Raw genomic sequence first — 6,001 nt, forward strand, 5'->3', positions numbered from 1 at the left:
CTATAGAGCAGTGTTTTGAAGTCTATCAGATGCTAGATAACCACTGTAAAGGGGAGAGCTGAATGCAAACAGCTGCTTATGACTAATCCACTGTTGTGAACCTGTTTTGGCTTTCATTATCTGTTCCTCTAGTAGGGTTCAATCCCAACAATCTCCCCCTGGAACAGATAATGCCAAAACCCTTCATTATTCTGGATTTTTATTTCTCATCAGAAGTTCCCTAACTTGTTCTTTAAATTGAAGCTCAAAATCCTGAGAACTTGTATCACCTTCATCCCAACACAGTGTAAGCTCAAGGAGATCTTGTAGATCTTCAACACCCAGGCCTAGTGCTTCATTCCTTGATATGTGCTTAACTTCTCCATTGGATCTGATCAGGGTCAATACATGGGTCTTTTGACATGACATCCATTTTAGTACTTTTGAACCCAATGGGTTTCTTGGGAGAGGTTTATTCACAAATGAGTCAGGGGATTGTGGCCTTGTGAGAGGTTGTTGATCAGAACTCAGTATATTTGCTGGCTCGGAGTTTTCAACATGATTAGCACTCTGAGCTTTTGATAGTTCAGAGTTTTCAGTATGATCAATACTCTGACCTTTTGCTACTTCTGAGTTTTCAGCTAACATTTGATTGAAGGCCTTTTGTATGATTTCATTTGCTGCAACTATGTCTTCTGCAGCTTCTTGTTCAATCAGCTCTTGCCTTTTTCTTTGTTCAAGCTCAATGGCTGTCATGTCTGCTGAAGTATTTGGTGATGCAGGTTTGTTACCACCTTTTTGACAAGGCTTTGAAGTTCTGCTGAGCTGTCTTCATTTAAATCCATTTTCTTGATGGCTTTAGTGAAGTACTCAGTTTCCTTTTCTTTTTCTTCTTCATTGGTCAACAGTTTCCCTTTTTCTTGGTTTATCACACTGATAGGGGTATCTGCTGATGTGAACAGTGGTTTAGGATCGATGACCTGTTTTGGCTTTTTGTGATCAGGCTTCTTTGGTAAATTGGGATCTGTCACTTTTCTTCTTTTCAGCCTTTCATAAGCCTCATCTGTATACTGCTTTGTCCATTTTGCTATGGCTTTAGTAGTATCCACATTAGCATCCACTAACTCCTGTTTCTTTTTCTTGTATTCTGAAGTGAGCTTGTCAATGGCCTGTTTGTATTTGGTCCAGTTTGGAGCTGTTCTTTTCTTACTAGGATCATCCTTGATTCTCTTGATCCTGTTTACCTCATGCTTTACTGCAATGAGTGGCCATTCACTAAATTGTTCCTCTTTAGCTGAATAGAACTTTTCTTTCATAATGAACTCAAGAACTCCTTTCTTATTACCTTTTGTAGGGCATCATCAGGTGGCATATTTGACATGTCTTTGCTCAGGTCTTTTGCATAGTCTTCCATTTCTTTGACTTTAGTGAGCAAAAACTCCATTCTTTCAGAAATGGCATTATCACCTTGATCTTTGCATTCAATTCTAGCTCTTATATCTGCTTGCCTAGCTTTGAGTTTTAGATACTCACTCATGTTTATTGGATTCCTGAAGCCAATGAGAGAAGGAAATCTTCTTTCCCAAGGATCATTTATTGTATAGAATTGTTTCATCTCATCCTTTATAGCTTCCAATTCCAGTGGATATTTCTCAGCAACAGATTCAATTCTAATGGAGGATATTTGAGTGGGTGGTTGTGGATTGGTGACATTGCAAGGTGTGGAGGATAAAGGAATAGGTGCTGGTATGTCATCAGCATTCTTTTGCAATTTCCTTTTCCTTGTGTAAAGCTTTTTGGGTGAAGAAGATTTTGGTTGTGATGTAGAAATGTTGAGAGCAGTGGTGGATGGTTGACTAACAGCCGTTGGAACAACTAGTGTTTCAACCTCTGTTGTCATTACAACTACTGATGTGTCAGTAGGTGTCTTCTGCTTTTAAGCAGGTGTTGAAAAGGCAGTGGTTTGAGTGGTGGAAAGTGTCTGACTAACAGGTGTTGAAACAACTGGTGTTTCAACCACTGTTGTCATTACAACAGATGTTGTAACATCTATTGTCTTCTGCTTTGTGGCAGGAGGTAATGGTGGTGAGTTTGGTTTTGGTGGTGGTGAAGTGGTGTGTGTTGAAGTGGTGATTGTTGATACAGAGGCTTTGGTCTGGCCATCTTTTTCTGTTTCAATATAAATACCATCCTCAATTCCCTTCTTCTTCCACTTGATTTTCTCCCCCTTTTTGGCATTATCTGGAAAGGGTTCATTCATGAAGAGGACAGTGGGAGGAACTTTTCCAGTGGTACTTTGGATGTGAGCCTTGATAGCTTTGATGTTTGCCTGAGTATGTTTAAAGCTTGACTCCACCATGTTTGTCAGCATTTGTACATGTTTTGCATGCTGCTGATCAGCCATTTGTTTTTGTTGTTGGAGCAGGGATTGAAATAAGTTCCAGAGCTCATTTGCAGCAGGTGCTTGTGGTGGAGCAGGTGCTTGAGGTGGAACAGCAGTGGATTATGCTTTTTGAGCTTTTAACAGCTGTTGTACCATATCCTTTATTTCAGCAACTGAGGTTTCAAGATTTTCAACTCTGTCCGTCAATTCCTGATATTTTAAATCATCACCCAAGTTAATGGGATCATCTGATTTTCCCACCAGCAGTGGTTGTACCAATTTGTGACTTAGGAAATAAATCCCAAAAGTCATTCATTGATGCCCCTTGTTCTTGGTACTGGGGTCTTCTTCCTTCAGCACTTGATAGCCTTTTGAAGGTACCAGTGGGCATAACAAACTCACTGGTGGTTCTCAGAGGTGCTATGGAAGGAATTTCCTTCAAGGGAGTCTTATGAATTTAACCACGGTCCAAATGTAAACCAGTGGGTTCAACATTTGTAGTGGCTGCTCCACTTTAATTACTGTCAGGAATTACTTGTAATCCCTGCAGTGTAACCTCCTCAGTTGTTGCTGGGATAGCAGAGGTATAAACATTAGACCCAGTGACTTGTTGGAGCATACTCTCAGGGATAGGTGTTTGAGAGGAACTGGTTTGTGTCTGTGCTATATCAACTGCATGCAACAAAGGTATTATGGATTGTGGTAATGTGAGGGGTGAAGATAAAGGTGTTGAAAGAAACATGTCCTTGGGATCAGGACTGAGGAAGATGGATCAAATTGGGTCCAGAGCTTCATATTGTGGGGTCCCTATGTTTACAACCTGATCCTTTTGTGAGGATGTAGGAGGAGTTTGAGGCAAAGGTGGAGATCTTTCTTCCATCTGCTGTGAGGAAGTAGCAGCAGTGGTTATTGGTGTAACACCCCGTGTTTTCGAATTTCAAAGAGTCCAAGTCAACTTTGACTTCTTGACTGTAATTAGTCGATTTTGTGTTTTGTTTGTATTATGTGGAGTAAGTGTTGTCTAAATGAAATGACCGAACGTTCAATCAATGCGACCGATTTACGACTGTGAATGATAGGAAGTAACAATGCGATAAAGTTAATCAATCGATAATCATGTTAATCAAATCAATCAATCGAACTCGAGGCTCGAACTATGCGAAACTGGTGTGGTAATACTTACATGTGTGTGTGCCTTATGTGTTACTTGTGCATGTTTACTTTATGTTTGTGTGGTATTCAATCGAATCAATCGAAACTCGAATCGAAACTCGAAAAACAATCAAACTCGATCGAAACCGACATTAAAACGTGACTTATAGATGATTGTATGTTAGATATAGTAGTTGGGACTGAAAGTAATTTGACTAGGAACTCTATCGTATTCGTATCATCGTCTATCGAAATCGAAATATCGAAAACCGTCGCGAAACACTCGAAAAGGGTTGCTGATCGAACAGGAAGCATCCTGATCGAACAGGCCAGCCGATCGGCTAGCACTTTCCTGGCCGATCGAGCAGGCCATTCGATCGGAGGTCCTGGCCGATTGGTTGACACTTTCCTCTTTTGGAGCCTATAAATAGCCCTGTCATTGTCACTCTTTCTACTTTTGGAAAGCTCTGACCGAACCAGCCTTGTTCTTCACCTTTTCTCAGATTTCTCTCAACCCCGGTAAGTTTTCACTCTAATTCTTGTACGTTTTTGATCATTACATGATTCTACACCTTTCTATCTTTCAAAACTTGATTTCTAACCGTGAAATCACCAAGATCTAAGTGTTCTTGGGTGATGTCATCATGGTGTTCTTGAAGAACATCATACATTGGCCTCATTCAACCATGAATAGCTTAGATCTGACCGATTTCCACATAAACAAACTAAGATTTGTAAGAATCTTAACATTTTCATGGAAGGATTTCCATCTTTTCTTCAACATTTTACACTCAAAACCTTAAACCGATAGGAACGGAGCTCGAACCAACTAACTAATCATTCTAACGGTTAAAAGGTTCAAGATTCGGATACTATCTACAAGGTTCACCGATTTCAGGTTAAACATCAAACTACCGTTCCGAACAGTTCACCGGCCGGACTTGGGTGATTCCTGCCTGAACCGGTGAAGCAAGTAAGGACCCACGTTCTAATGGTTTAACTCGCTGACGAAACACCTTAAAATCATGACAAATAATCAAACAGCCAAGTGTTAGACGAAAGGCCGACCAAGTCAGAAATGCTGGCCGAACGGCTAGGCTGTTCGAATGAACAACCCAGCCGATCGAACATACCAGCCGATCGGCCGGGCCAGCCGATCGGCTAGCACATGGTTCACTTTTCAAATTTCATGAAGTATACAATTGACGAAGTGATGTTCGATCGAATACGCTACTCGATTGGTGAACATTACTTTTCGGATCATAAGATACTATGCTTCAACACTTAATCGATTTTGCAACTCGTTCGTAGTATGGAATGCCAGCCGATCGAACAGACTGTTCGATCGAGCGACATTCTGCTGAGAGCTACTTCTGAAGTTCCTAACCGATCGGATAAGCCGGCCGATCGAACAACACGTTCGATCAATCGACCTGAAAGGTAAGAACACTTCAGTGTTCTCAAATACTACAACGAAAACTTCAAAAGTTCAAACCATCATACACAAACACATCAGAGGAAGAAACAATCCACTCGAATGGTCCAGCCGATTGAGCCTACCGGCCGATCGAACAGGACTGTTCAAACGGACTTTCAAGCCGGTCGAACAGCCCGTTCGATCGAACCTACTGTTCGATCGACCAGACTATTCGATCCATTCATACATGTTTGCATTTCCACGTTACTCATTGTTGTGCTATCGAACTATTCAGGCTAACCCTACTCTCAGCGCTCCCTTCAATCCATAACCAATCACTGTGAGTATACTCGAACCCTTTTTGCTTTAGCACTTTTGGGTGTTACATACGTTACCTATCAAAATCACAATCGAACACACTATTCAAACTATTTGAACGCTAACCAATTGCATTTATTACGTGACTAAATGTATGCTTGTTGTTATGTTTACACGTGGAATGCTGTCTACCTGCCTTAGCAACGTAGTACTATAGTTTGGACTCAGCATCCATTCACACGGGGGTTGTTAAGGACAATTACTTGCATGGATTACGGTGGTAATCATGTATTGCGAACTGTCTCGGACAGTCAACCCGCAGTCGTTGGTATCGATAGGTCCATGTCGATAATTAACATGCATCATTTCCCTCTGTGTACGTGCTGGTTATGCATAAACTATTCAAACTCTATTATGCTATTATCAAACTTGTATGCTCACCTTTACATTTTATGTATTGACTTTATTTTAACGTATGTGACAGGTGTTTAAGGTATTTGCTTGCTAGGGAAGTGAAGCTAGAATAAGTCTCTAGAGGCCCCCAACAAATAGTTGTCTGTCAAGAACAAGCTGCTAGTGCATAGTTGTCTGTAGATCTTGTCAGTCTGGGTCTTTAGGGGCATTAAAACAATATTTATGTTTAATTTGAATCTGAGTTGTCGGAACAGGATTAATTGTTTGGATGTTATCTGTAATAACTTGTTATCTATTCGGGATACGGTATGGGACGTATCATTTTAAACTGAATTTGT

This window comes from Helianthus annuus, chromosome 11 (genome assembly GCF_002127325.2).
Source record: "Helianthus annuus cultivar XRQ/B chromosome 11, HanXRQr2.0-SUNRISE, whole genome shotgun sequence".
Taxonomy (NCBI): domain Eukaryota; kingdom Viridiplantae; phylum Streptophyta; class Magnoliopsida; order Asterales; family Asteraceae; genus Helianthus; species Helianthus annuus.